Below are 14,766 nucleotides of genomic sequence, written 5' to 3'. Positions count from 1 at the left end.
TCCTCCTCCTCCTTCTCCTTCTCCTTCTTTTTTGAGATAGAGTCTTGCTCTTTCACCCAGGCTGGAGTGCAGTGGCATGATCTCGGCTCACTGCAACCTCTGCCTCTTGGGTTCAAGTGATTCTCCTGCCTCAGCCTCCCAAGTAGCTGGGACTACAGGCATGCACCACCATGCTCGGCTAATTTTTGTAATTTTAGTAGAGACAGGGTTTCACCGTGTTGGCCAGGCTGGTCTCAAACTTCTGGCCTCAAGTGATCTGCCTGCCTCGGCCTCCCAACATGCTGGGATTACAGGTGTGAGCCATTGTGCCTGGCCTTCTTTGCATTGCCATAGGTAAAAATGATCTTAGAGGCAGGGAGGGCAGAGCAGGGCAAAAGCCACTAGTTATGAGCTTACTGTGTATCTGCTCTGGATATGACCTCTCTTGGGACCTCTGCTTCCTCACCAGGAAAATGGGAATAAAAACATCTACTTTGTAGGGTTGTGCTAAAGGTTAATTAATTTGAGAAAGAGAATGAAGCAATTTGCATAAGGTCGTACATGTAGGAAGTGTTCAATGAATACTATGATTAGTAAGTCAAAGGTGGTTTCATGAAATAAAATATTACCAAATATTTAACTGCAGGGTCTAAAATAACACACCTGACTTTGGTGAGAGAGAGAAGGAGATAGAGGAAGAGAAAGAGGCTGACTCTGAAACATATGCACGTATCTGAGTCAGACATTAAGTAACTTACTTTTTCTGGAAATTGATTTTAGTGCTAGAGTTACCCAGTGGAACTGCTGACCTGAATTCTGAGAAAATAACAATAGTGACACTATCTCATGTGTCTTGAGCACTTACTCTGTTCCAGGAGCTGTTTAAAAGTGCCATGTATAAATATTAAATCATTAAATTCCATAACTCTCCTGTGAGGTTTTTTAAATGAGGAAAATGGAGGCACAGGCAGATTAAGGGACAGGGCCAAAGCCACACAGCCAATTGAAGTGGAGGAGCTAGGACTTGAAGCAGGTGATCTGACTCCAGAGACAAAGGCAAATAAGGCCTCAAATGGTATCATCAGAAAGCAAAGAAAACAGGTTTGAATTCCTAAAAGGATGTTTGGATTTCATGGCAGGGACTCAGGCTTAGCCCCCATGTTCTTGGGCCTGTTTTGGGCCAAGGCAATGCTTTCACTGTGGAAGGGTAACCAGGCTATGGATCAGGGATTAGCACACTCTTCTTTCTCTTGCTTGAACATTGGGTGGATGCTCAGCTTTTTCTTTCATCATTATAATCAGCATTCTGCACAGGGAGCAAGTTTTACATGTTAACCCTGGAGAACTATGGACAATAAAATCAGAACAGTCTTTTCAGGTTTCACCAAGAGCTGAGGAAGCCTGGAATTCTGGGAGCTAGGTCATCTTTACCTTAATATCGATTGGGAAAGGGATGTTTGGACTAAAGCATCACCTAGACCCACCCTTGGTACAGAGGCCCAGAATAGCATGGGTGATGAAAAGAGCCAGGCAAGGGGCCTGTGAGCAGGAAGCAGGCTCTGAGTTCCCGACCTTCTCTCCTGGCAGGCAGTAAGAGGATCCGTCAGACTTCCGGTGGCTGTGCAGTGCATTGCTTTGCCATGGGAAGAGGAGCTGTGTCTCTGGTTCATGAAGGAGGTGGACACCTTGGTCAAGAATCAGAGGGGGCCCAAATGACAGGCTCCTTTAACGGAGTAACAGCTCAAGAAACATGGGGCTGGTTGTGGTGGCTCATACCTGTAATCCCAGCAGTTCGGGAGGCAGAGGCTGGCAGATCACTTGAGGCCACGAGTTTGAGACCAACCTGGGCAACATAGCGAGACCTTCTAAACATTTTCTTGGTGTTACTCCTGTAGCTCCTCACCCAAGTGTCCTCCTGATGCCCCTTCCTTCTCATGAATACCATGTCCTCCTTATGTCTCCTCCTTCTGGAACCCCACCAGGTTCCTTTTATTTGTTGGTCCCTCTGCATGGATGCTCAGTATTCCTCAGATGGGCCCAGGATGAGGAGCAGCGTGAGGAGCTCAATAAACATTTTCTGACTGGCCCCAGCCTCATAATCTCTGGTCTGGGTGAGGCTGTAACCTCCCGGAGGTCTTTTGCCTCCAGCTGCTTTCCTCCAACTCAGTCCCCCTGATGCTACCCCAACCTGCAGTGGGGAAAGAGCCTCAAACAAAGAGGCTGGAGATCTGGGTCCAAGTCCTGGCTCTGTCCCTGACTTGCTGTGTGATGCTGGGAAGTTCCTTCATCTCTCTGGACCTGAGTTTCCTCATCTGAGTTTCAGATTGAGGGGGTTAGATTTGATAAGGTCTGTGGTACCTACCAGCTTGACCATTCTGTGAGCTGTGATTTCTAGGCACTGCCCTGATTAAGAACTTGCCATGATTCCCACTGACGTCTGGAGAGGGCTCCAGAGAGCAAGGCTGAGACAGTGGAACACAGTCATAGTGGAGCTTGGGTTAGGACCTAGACCCCTGGCTCACAGTTCAGTGCTTTTGCCGCAAAACACCAATTCCTTGGTCTGACATCAGTATGTCTCCAGGATCCTCCATAGCCTCGTCTCCCATGGCTCCACCACAGCACTGCCTCCTTCCGTTGCCTCAAACTGGAGCCTTCTCACCAGCACAAGCCCACCTTATGCTTCTTCTGGCTCCGTGTCGCTGTTCAGACTGTTCCCTCCACCTGAACCCCATTGCTGTCTTCTCTGTCCTTCAAACCCTGTATCAAATACCACTTCCTCCAGAAAGCCTTTCCTGATCCCTCCAACATAACCCGCCCCCCCATTATTTTCCCCTCATCTGAACTCTCTTGAGATCCTCCTCCCATCAAATCTCTCCCTTCCCCCATCCCATTCCTCTTTGTAGCCCTACTTCCGCCAACTATGCAAATTAATGAACTCACTTTTCCCTGTGCTTGATAGCACAGACCTTCTGAAGACAATGCAAAGGAATGGAATTCATCCATCCATGCTACATTTTTTGAGTACCCCCTCTGAACACAAATGTGAAATTTCAAGCAGAAAAAAGCCTGACTTAAAAGAACTTAACTCAGATGAAGACTCCAGGAACTGCACAGCAGAGGGGGCAACCCTGCCTCTGTCTCCCATAGAAGGAACCACTTGGGGTGTCCAGGTGCAGGATGGACAGGGCTACTGCTGACGTCACCTGTCCCCCTACATCAACTCTACCACAGAGTCTGAGATCTCTGCAGGAGAGGGAGCTTCAGAGTTTCCCCTCAGATGGGGTTAGTAGGGCTGGTGCCCTGTCTTCCCTGCCCTGTACCAGGTCTGAGTAGCTTGGAAAAGGTGGGAGATCTCCTGCCTCTCCTTCCTGCATCCCATTGCTGGCTGCGGTATTCTGGGCACCAGGGGGCAGCATTGAGCTTCACAAGGCCCAGACAGCCCTTGCCCTCTGCTCTCAGACCCACTGTCGCTGCGAAGTCTCCAGTGAGATCCTTTGCTCAAGCTCCATTGCGCTGATGGGGGAAACTAACGAGTGGAGGGACAGAGATAGAGGGATGCAGGAATTAGCCAGGCACTTTGGCTTCAGGTTAAATATTTGCAGATTTTAAGATGTAGGAGGTAGAATTCTCTTTTGGCTGAAATTAGCCTGGGGAAAAGGGGTGGCAGATACCGGCTCGAAGGACTGAATAAATGGGAAGCCCTATCCTAGGCACAGACTTCTTTTCGGCCTGGGCTTTCTCTAATATCTTCTGAGCTGATGTTTGGAGTCAACAACCTCCTTCCTCCCCACCTCCAGCGCCAGCTTCAGTGCGACCCCTAACCTCTGACTCCTGACAACTACCTGCCAGCACCGTCTTCATCTGAAATCACTCCGTGATCTGTGACTGTGGATGTCATTTGCTGTCTTGATATGGGGGCCTCTTTGAGGTCCATGTGTGGGTACATATGGAACCTCCTGGACCATATGTCTCCTCCTCCCCTTCCCACTCCTATCCCTTCCACCATGGAGGGCTTGGTCCGGGTACACACGGTCCAGGTTCTTACTCTCTTTCCTCTGAGACATTGTGCAAGTCTCCGGCTTCTCTAAGCATCTGTAACACGGGGCTGAAGATAACGTCTGCCCAGCAGAAGGATGACACAGACCCTCAGAAGCCCAGGGAGCAGGTGGGAGGGACTCAGGCTCCCGCTCCCCAGTCGCTGTGGCGTGAGGGGCCTGTTCAGGTCTGGGTGTCTGTGCCCAGAATTCACGGGGAAGAGCCAGCCCCTCATGCGGTGCCTCATGCGCTGCCTGTGAGAGAGCAACAGGGTGGGTCACTCCAGTGGAGGAATTTAGCTGAGAAACAGGAGCATTCTCAGGGTGAGGGGCTCTAGAAAAGCTAAGGGCCCTTACTAGGACGTTCCGGGAAGGGGGTCTTGAATTCTGATCTCGTTTCTGCCTAAGACCTATCCCCTTTCTGAACCTCAGTTTCCCTTTTGGCTGCATGTGGAAGGGGTGCCCGCATGCCCCCGCCCGCATTCAGTTGAAGGACCAGTCAGTAGGCCCCGCGCCGCCCAGGGACCGCTCGGCCTTTGCGTCCCACCCAGCACACGCCCCTTCCGTCGCCCGCGGCCTCGGGAGCGCTGGGCAGGCAGCCCGGGTGGGAGCGACCACGTCTCCCGCGTATACGGACGGACGGGCAGCCGCGCAGGCCCGCGCCCCGCTCCCGCCCTGCCTGCCGCGCCTCCCGGGGCGCCCGCATTAAAGCGCATATGCAAGCCATGAATTATCAACTGAAAGGAGTCAATTACCGGCTCTAAAAACGAGTGTCTGCGCCCGCAGCGCCCCGGGCCATCCGCCTATTTACGGAGCGATCTACCCCGCCCAGCTGGGGAGGAGGCCTCGGGAGGGAGAGAGACGGAGAAACGGAGCCCGAGACCGGGAGAGAGCCGGAGAGGCCGGGACTGGAGAGTCTGGGACACGAAGGAGAGGCGGGGAGAGACCGAGATTCAGCGAGATGCGCGGAGGGCCGGACCGGGGCCAAGGCGGCTCAGTCCCTCCCTTCCCCCGAGCAGGCAGGGAGAGGTGGGGTCTCAAGACCTCCAAGGCCCTGTTCCCCTTCCCTTGGCATTTGTGTAAGTGGGGCTCAGGCAGCGCTGGGCTGGGCGTAGTTTGCAGAGGGACTCGCCGTCCTGGCAGGAAACTGGGGAGGAGGCCGAGGCTTTGTCCAGAGTGGAGGTAAGAATGATGGTTGAACAGCGTGACCACGAATAAAGGGAGGAGGGCTTGAGGATAGGGACAAAGTGATGTGGGGCTTATGTAGGAAATGATGCGCAGCCTTTCAGCATTGAGAGAGAAACCGGGAGACCAGCCGGCGCCAGTGGGACCAGAAAGTCCTGCTTCCTCCCCACCCGCTCAAGCTGTTCCCTCCTCTGGAAATGCTTTTCCTGCCTTCTCCCTACCCATTCTGTGATTCCAGTCCTCCCCAGCCTCTGTGCTGCCTTAGCCTCAACACAATACACTTATTATTATTATTATTATTATTATTAGTGACAGGGTGTCACTCTGTCACCCAGGCTGGAGTGCAGTAGTGCAATCATAGCTCACTGCTGCCTCAACCTCCTGGGCTAAAGTGATCCTCCCACCTCTGTCTCTCAAGTAGCTGGGACTATAGGCACATGCCACCATGCCCTGCTAATTTTTTAAGTTTTTTGTAGACATGGGTCTTGCTGTGTTGTCCAGCCTGATCTGGAACTCCTGGCCTCAAGCGATTCTCCCACCTCAACCTCCCAGTGTTGGGATTACAGGCATTAGTCCCATGACACCTGGCAACACACCCCATTCAATTCCATGATCCAGACCTGACTTCACCATAGGGCCAGGCCTTGTCCATGTTGCTGGGTATTGTGCCCTTGGAAGAAGGTCCTTGAATGTTTCTGAAAGAATGAATGAAGGAGTAAGCTGAGCTAGAAGACATGAGGCTGTGACAAAGATGGCAGGGCCGGCAGGGCCAGTGAGCCCAGATATGGACCTCCCATACAGATCAGATGGAAGTCTTTAGGCAACCACCGTACTGGGGTGAGGTCACAGGAGCTGAGTTGAGCCCTTGCTGGGGGAGAGGGGTCAAGAAGTAGCAGGGGCAGGGAGAGAAGGGATAGATGGAGAGCTGTCATCAGCACCAGCAAGTCACTGCCAGAGCCCCGGGGTTTTGACTTGAATGCTTCATGGCCCCTGAAATCCTAGGTCTCTTCTGGGGGAAGAGGTTCAGGGAACCCCCCCCCGTGACTTTGAGGAAGGAATGGGGTCCTACACTGGGGCAACGAGAAGATTCTAGGCTTGGGAATCAAACAGAGCCTTTCTCTTCTAACTGTGGGATCCCAGGCAAGCTTCTTAACTTCTGAGCCTCAGGTTCCTCATCTATGAAATGGGGATGGCCAGGGGAGGTGCCTCATGCCTGTAATCCTGGCACTTTGGAAGGCCAAGGCAGAAGGATCACTTGAGCTCAAGAGCAACAGACTTTGTCTCTATAAAAAAGTTAAAAACTAGCTGGGCGTGGTGGTTCATGCCTGTGGTCCCAGCTACTCAGGAGGCTGAGGTGCCATTTTTGAGGCTACAAAATACCAAGCGCTATGATAATGGATTATCTCTCTACTCTACACAACAGCTTTCTAAGGTTGCGAAGTCATTTTGCAAACAAGGAAATTCTAAGACAGGCAGGGATTGGAAAACGGCAGATAAAGTTTTGAAGTCATTTCTGACTCCAGAGACTCTTTAACCTAGGCACCATGAAGCCTCCTAGACCTGGTTCATATACCCACTGCCCTGTTCCCGCAGCCCTTCCAGCCTGGCCAAATCCAGACTGGGGGAAGTGGGGGGTGCACAGCAGGCAGGGCAGCTCAGGTCCAACAGAGGTGGCCCCTGGGGTCTTGTTCCCGCCATGGCGTGGGTTGGGCATCTGTCCAGCTTGATGAGTCTCCAGCCCCACCATGCCATTAGCGGGCAGCCAGAGGGGGTGTCTGCAATCGCCAACACTGGGGTTCCCACTGCTGCTTGCCTATTAGTGGCTGGTGGCTTCATGGTGATTTATTGGGGCTTCTTCATTTCCCCTTGGTCCGCTATAAACATATTTATACCACCGGAGTGACCGATAAATTTCCCTTATGAATCCTGTTATCTCCCCTATTAACCATCCGTCACCTTTTATGTGGCCACAATGGGCCAGGCCAGGGCACCAGGGCTGGGTGGGAGGCCTGCAGCCCACAGCCCCGGAGCCCAGTGAACTCTTCACCTCCCCCACTGCTCCCCAGACAGGGCAGCTGCTGCCTCCTCAGAGCTGCCTCTAGGATGAGGATATGGTCCTGGGAACAGACTGAACTTAAACACGCGGGGCCTTTGAAATGTGGCTTCCTCCAGGGTCTCAGTACGGGAAGTCCCTCTCAGGGCTAACCTGAGTCTCTCCTACTTTAGCTCAGTCTTTGTCTCTTCTAAGTGATCAGGAGCCTCCTGAAGCTGCTACTGCTGCTGCTCTTTCTTCTCTCCCTACCCTCAGCTCTCATCCTTATCCTCTAAGTGCAGCAGAAAACTAAGACACAGTTAAATGTAATACGGGGTTGGGAGGGAGATGGCAGCTGGCATTTGCTGAGCATCTCCTCTGTGCCAGTCACTTTGCTTTCATGACTTCATGTGATCTTCACACAATCCTTGACCCGGGCATTTATGGCTCCATTTGCCAGATGAGGATGAGGAAACAAGGCTCAGAGACGTTAAATGATGAGCCCAAGTGCACCCAGGCAAAGGGCAGAGCTGTGATTTGGGGCTTTTCTGGTCCCAAAGCTGGTGCTTTCAACCACTGCACTATACAGCCTCTTTGAATGCTCTTGGCTGGGAGAGGTTAATCAGAGAACATGTTCCAGAGTGCTATGGAGCAGGAGAGGGAGGTAAAGAGAGGGAAGGGGGGGGCCTGTTGAAGGCTGGTTGGGGGAAGTGGGCAGGGATGTGGAGTGGGGAGTAACCTCTTTTACTTTCCAGTCAGGGAAACCTGGATACCTGTTCAGTCAGGCCCCAAGTTGCTGGGGGTAGGGGGCAAGGTCTCTAAGAGCCGGAAGCCACCTGTCTTGCCAGAGCCCGAGCTAGAGGATTAGGGCCGAGATCAGACCTCCTCTGCTGTTTGCCTGGGACACAGCCTCCCGCATATTTAGGACTCAACCTTCTCCTGCACCTGGGCATGGAGGATTCTACCTTTTGACTACTTGATACACCAGCTTCCTTGGGAGATGGCTGAGTGTGTATATTATTGGGATGCCTGGGAGTCCTGTTTCCGCCGACATCACCCACAAAATCAGCCACAACTACTGACAACTCCTCTGGAGTTAAGATAACCTCCATGCTCCAATGAAAAAGAATTCTGAGACTTGAGGAGACTGAGGTGTACCCTCTGAGTCTTGTCTTTGCTCCTCCAGCTCCAGGATAATGGGCATAGAAAGGTATTGTTATTCTCATTTTACAGATGAGGCAACTGAGGCCCAGAGAGGGAGGGTATCTGAACAAAGAATGGAGTCCCAGGGCAAGGGATGGTGACTGGGGCAGGGCGGGGACTCAGCTGCATGAGAGCCAAGAGGAAGCAGAGTGGGGCTGAGGGGTGGAGTGTCGTCTGCGGGTCTGGGTGGCCATGGGTGGAGGTGAGGGGATCAGCTCTCTGGAGGATGTCTAATTATTCATGTCCTCAGCAACAGAGTCCCAGGTGGTCTGAGGGTGGCTATGGAAGAGAGGATTATGGACTTAGCACCCCAAGGAAACAGATTCTCTTCTGACTACAAGAGGATATGGAGAGGTCATTCTGGCCATTCCCCTGCCTCCCATGGTCCAGAGGGAAGAGCTGTTGGAGGGGCAGATGGCTACAAGATCTAGCTCCTCTACCTCCTAGCTCCCCATACCCCAGCACCTGTGGGACATGGAGCCTAAGTTGGGAGAAAGTTCTGGATTCAGGCCCCATGTGGTCATTGACCTGCTGTACAACCTGGAGCATGCCTGGCCTCCTCTGGGCCTCCTCCTTTAGAAAATCTCCAGCTCAGACTCCAGCCTCCATGCTACCATATGCCATGGGGACACCCTCCCCTCAGAGCAGAGCTCCTGTTGGGGTGGGGGGGCCAGGACAGGGACAAGCCAGACACTCTGGGCGGCTCTCCACAGTGATTCTCAGCCTTGCTCTGTGTCCTGGGCTCACCTGCTCCTCTCCCTCCCCTCCTTTCACCTGCCCTCCCTGTCCTACCATCTGTCTGTCTGTCTGCCTTTGTCTTTGGTCTGGCTGCCTCCTCCCGCTCACCCTTGTCCTCTCCTCTCTACAAGGTTGGTCTCCCTTGGTGGGAGGGGTAGGGCCGTGAGTGCGGTGAGAGCACATGCGAGCGAGCTCCCTCTCCCTTCCCGCCCCTCCTGCCCTCTCCTTCTCCCACACTCACATACACACTCTCTCTCAGTCATTTTCAATGTCATAAATTTCCACGTCTCTCTCCTCCACTTGGCTATTACCTGCGCCTCCGTCACCGGGCCGCGCTCTCGCTCCCAGATGGGCTAGGCCATCTCCGCTCTGCAAATGACTCAGGGAGAGAGGCAGGGAAGGAGGGAGAGAAAGGAGCAGAGACGAAGAGAGATTGAGAGAGATTGAGAGAGAAAGCAGGCGAGCAGAAAGAGACGGAAGCAGAGAGGGAGAAGGCAGCCCGGGGTAGGGCTCAGCCCCTCATCCTCCTCCAAACACAGAGTCACTGCCAACAGGGAGCCTGCCTGCCCCGGGCTGCAGGCAACAGGGTAGGATTGGGGGCTGGTGCTGAGACTGGGGTGCAGTCAGGTCACCCAGCTCTGCCTGCACCCAGTATGGGACTCTGTCCTTCCCCTCCACTCACATTTCCCATGCGCTACCCTTGTGCCAGCCCTGTGCTGGTATTTTCTCTTTTCAGGAGGTCGGCTCTCTGCTGTGCAGTGCAATAGGACCCCGTGGGGACACTGACAGGTGTGTTCAGAGTTCCTACAGCTGGGGGTGGGGCTGCCCTGGGAGTTGTGCCTCTTTCTCCAGAAATGGACTCTGGGCACAAAGGGTTCTCTGCTCAGACCAGGGCTTCTCACTACCAGTTTGAAGCTCCCTTCTTCTCTCCTATCTTCATAGGAACTCCTAGCTTTTGCAGGTCTGGTTCTTTGGATGATAGTAGAGCTGGGAAGATCCAGGTGGTCTGGGGAGAGAGCATTTCCAGGCAACCCCATGGGACAGAGAGTGGAGCTGAGGAAGGGCCACTCTCCCAGGCAGGAGTAAAGTAGCAGGACTGAGAGAAAGTGGACAGGGAACCCCAGGCCCTCGAGATGCGGCTGGGAAGCACCAGCTGGTGGTATTAGTGATGGCTGTGATGTGTGCACGCTGCTGCTATTGCTGGGAGGGTATGGACCCTGGGCCTGGTGTGGATACCAGAACTTTCAGAAAGGTTTACCAGCTTCTGTTATCAATACCTCCAAGTGTTCATCCACCCAACAGAGTGCTCTTCCTGAGGCAGGAAGGTCGGCTTGAGCCCAGGAATTCCAGGCTGCGGTGAACTATGATCGCACCTGTGAATAGCCACTGCACTCCAGCCTGGGTGACAGAGCAAGATCCCATCTCTAAATAAATAAATAAAAACAACACAATGCAATATGATTATGACACTCTCTTGCTTAACCCCTCCAGTGGCTCTACCTCCCATGGTGAACAAAATCGAAGCCCCTGCTGGCCCCAGCCTCTCCTCCTGTCTCTCTGCCCACCTCTGTCTCCTGACAAGACCAAGAATATGTCCAGTGCTCTTTCTGTTCCCCTTTTTCCACAGAGCTGGCTCCTCATTCCTCAGCTCAAATGTCACTGCACAGAGGAGCCGACCCCGATTAAATGCCAGGTCACCCCATGAATCTCTATCACAGTCTTCTGAACACCTGTTTTGTGGCCCTTTTTGCACACTGTCGTTGTGTTTCCTCATCTGTGTACTTGCTCAGGGTCAGACTCCTCTGATGGGTTGTACCTCCATGAGGTCAGGAACTGTGTTTGTTCTGCTCACCAGAGATGGCACCTGCCATGTTATGAGCCTTCAAGGAGTGTTTGTTGACTGAATTAATAATGTTGATGTAGGTGCATCCTCTGACCTTGGTTTGGATGGGGACTGATGTTGGGATGGATGTTGAGGTTGGACTGATGGTCTCAGGGTTTCTGTCCATCTGGGAAATTTGATCAAATTCTAGTGTAATAGTGTCTATTCCAACAGGGAAAGGCATCTTGTCCTGATGTTGGGAATTTAGCCTATGACCAGGGTCAGGCCTCATAAAACAGAGTTTTTCTTAACTAATGGCCACATGCTGGAGTCCCTTCATCTATGGGTAAACATTTAGACACACACACACAAAAACACACATGTGTGCTCACCACAGGCATCTCCATGCACAGAGTGGCCTCAGGCAAGCCACACTCATACACATACAGTCCTCAGAGATGCTGTACACACACCAAGGCACACAAAGTGACAAACCCAGTTATGGACATTCCTGCACATGCCAGACACAACCCCACAGGTGTATTTGTGAGCAGATGCACACATACATGTACACATACCTGCAAGTATGTACGTATGTGTGTAGACACAGTCATGTAACCCAACATAGACACTTAGAATGACATCAATGGAGAAGACACCTGTTCACCTGCTTGCTTGCTGGGGCATCCACACCATGGAGTAACAGACTGGGCTTCGACCTTCCCTCTGGCAGTGGGGTGCATTACACTCAGGGGTCCATGTTCTCCAGCCTCACCTCTACAACCACCCACCCCCACCCTTGACCCCTCTCCCCTACCTCCACCCTCATGGTCTTGTGAGAGACTCAAGCTTCTGCAGACTCACTCTGTGGCGTGGCCAGAGGCAGGGCTCAGCTGGAACTGGGGTCAGGGCTTGGTCTGTGGACAAGGCCAAGGTTCATTGGGTGACTGGGGTCTGGCTCATCTGGGACCAAGGTCAAAGGTGAATTGGGGCTGAGGTTTTCTTGTTTTCTGTGTCTCTGCTCACAGGTGTACCCACCCCAATGTGTGCCACCCTGAGGAGCCCCTGGCAGGATCAAGACTCAGGGTCCTCATTGTGGGCCTCTGCAGCTTGTGGAAGGTGAAGGGGGGCAGGTGGGGGGCCAGGCCTGGGCAGATAGCTGTGAGGTACGTTTCCATCTCTGCGGGTCGGGCGGGCGAAGCCATTTCCAATCTGCTCTCTATCATTTTCAATATCATTAATCCCAGACACTCTATTTTCCATGCCTGCGCAGCCAGGCCCCCGAGTGTGCGCCGTGTAAAGTGACACATATTCATCACCGGCTCGTGGCGCCGGCGCCGACGCTGATACAATATTAGTGTTGCCCCCCCTTTCGGAGCCCGCTCCGCCCGGCTCCCCGATGGCACGAATCCATCACCTGGAGCCCGTGTCACTTTCCCCAGCAGCCACATTTGTTTGGGCACTTAGGAAGTAATTGTGGCACATTAGCTGGGGTGGGGAAGGGCGCTGGGCGCCCAGGAGGAGGGGGAGGCCAAGGCTGCTTCTTCTATAGCCCCAACCCATCCTGGCCTGGTCCAGCCCCTGGGTTCTGGATTCTTGCTCATTTTTGAGGGAGAGGATCTTGGGAAGGAACCCATGTGGAAGAGGTCAACTCGGGCCTCATCAGGACGTCTCAGGTCGTTCCCCAGCTCTCCTGTTAGCCCCAACATTGGGAGTTGCTCCACAAAGGTGCTGGCTTGGAGGTGATGGATTCAAAACCTTTTCTTGCCAACCAGTCCGCATCCCAGCACTGAAACTCAGGATGTGGCAACACCAGCTCTGCTGGCTCCATTCCAAATTCCATATGGGAGTGGGGAGTAGGGGGAAGCAGGAGGGAAGACACCCCAGCCCTTGGGAACCCAACTCTGAGGGAAAATCTGGCTCTGCCCTAGAAGCCTGGGCTGAGAGAGGAGGCCCCTCCTCTGAGAGGGGATGACATGGCCCACCCCTCAGGAATCCTATCTGCATTCAGGTGGAGGGGACATCACCCAGCCTGACTAATTGAGGTGACCCAGGTCAGGGTGCTTTTGGGAAGGCTGCCTGGAGGAGGTGAGCTAGACACAGGGACAGCCTCTGGATACACGGAGGCCCAGAGTGGCTGCAGAGTGAAGAGGAGCAGCAGCCAGGGTCACTGATCTGAGCAGAGGCCAGACTGTGCAGGGACATGGGTTCTCCCTCCCTAGTCCGCAGGGCTAACACCCATTAACCTCGTCAGCAGACAAATTGCCCGTCTTGTCAAATTCCCATTTAAAATGCAAACTCGATTTGACAGAGTAAACGGAGCGGAGGTGGGAGCGGATAATCCAGTGGAGGCTCATTAGCGAGGCCCAATGAGAGGGCTCTGCTGGGATGGCCTAACGGACCTGCCATGATGAACCTCTCAGCCTCTTAGCATCCCACCACCCGCTCAATACCCTGACTCATCTGCCCTACTGCCCAACCCCTCACAGAGTCTGGGGACCCCAGCTGCCTACCACCACCTCTGGAAGGTGCATCTGAGGGCTTTGGAAGCAGACAGAGCTGGGAACCAGGCCCTGCTTCTCTACCTGTCCACTCAGTGGCCTTGGGCAGTGACAACAGCCACTATCCCCCCAGAGATCCCACTGGATCACAGTGTGTCTATTCTCCTATAAGGCCCGTGCTGTAGGGGTCCTGTGAGTTGGCATGATTAACTCACTTATGAACGAGAAACTTCGGGCTCAGGGAGGTTGCCCGGCTAGAAAGAGGCAGGCGGAGTGCGGACTTGAACCCCAATCCATCAGACTCCGACAGTCACACTTGTAACCACTGTACTACTCTGCCTTCCTGGATTGTACATGATTGTCCTTCCTTCTCTGCCTCCCTGGTTTCAGTGTCATCACCAGCTGTGTGGGTCTAGAAAAAGTGACTTCCCTTTGAAGTTCGTTTATCTCATCTGTAAAAAATGGGTGAACAACAGCTGCCCAGGCCAAGGGTTAGGATAAGGAGAATTTTAGTAAGTTTTTGGCTTAATGAATACTAATAACCACCCCCGCAATATCTGCAGACAACTTAGCCTGGGGGGTGGGGGTAGGAAGGGATGGGTCTGAAGGGGAGAGAAAGATGCTAGGTTTTCCCAGGAAGCAGCTCATGAACAGACCACAGGCCGTTCCTGGTGCTTGGGACCTGGACACCTCTAGACTGGCACCCTCCCTGCCTTCTCAGCTCCATGCCTGGACCTCTCTAATAGGAAAGAAGCTCTTGGCCACTCTCAGGGCCTGGAGTGGGGCTGATGGGTCTCCCAACTCCGGGAAGGGGTGTCTTGGGCAGGTGAAGGTCCCGCCTCCCAGGCCACTCCTTCCCGTCCCGTCCCGTACTGCAGCCAGACTCTTGCTGCCTGTTGTTAGTAGTTGGAATAATAGACGATTATGAGGCTCTGGAGGGCAGCTGCCGAGAGGTAATGGGCTGTTGCCCTACCTTACCTCTCCCTGGGTGCCCCCAGCTCTGCCCCTCACAGGTGCATGTGGAGCCCCCACCCTCCAGACTCAGGCTGCACCTGTCCCTGCTGCCACACAGGGCATTGTGCTTCTTGGCTGCCTGGGAGCCGGTGCTGGGTGTTCTTTCGGGGTCTCATTGCCTGTTACTGACATCACAGCAAGAGCCTCACCCCAGCCTCTGCCTGCCTCAGAGGACGGCTTGCCAGACAACTGGAGGGAGGTGGAGAGTGCCACCCACTCCTTCGCCCTTTCTCCTTTGCAGCCCACCCCAGCCAGGCT

General features: G+C 53.6%; 1 long non-coding RNA gene across 1 annotated transcript; it reads right to left on the bottom strand.

Moving 5' to 3' along the window:
* Positions 1-2,395: 2,395 nt before the first annotated feature.
* On the bottom strand, positions 2,396-6,048 carry LOC119624453 (uncharacterized). Its single transcript, XR_005240593.2, has 3 exons — positions 5,783-6,048; positions 3,822-4,256; positions 2,396-3,505 (listed from the first exon to the last, which is right to left on the bottom strand). It is a non-coding gene; the product is annotated as an uncharacterized lncRNA (long non-coding RNA).
* Positions 6,049-14,766: the final 8,718 nt, after the last annotated feature.

Source organism: Chlorocebus sabaeus, chromosome 20 (genome assembly GCF_047675955.1).
Source record: "Chlorocebus sabaeus isolate Y175 chromosome 20, mChlSab1.0.hap1, whole genome shotgun sequence".
Taxonomy (NCBI): Eukaryota; Metazoa; Chordata; class Mammalia; order Primates; family Cercopithecidae; genus Chlorocebus; species Chlorocebus sabaeus.
Note: the sequence above shows the minus strand (reverse complement) of the source record. Positions and strands in the feature narration are given on the sequence as shown.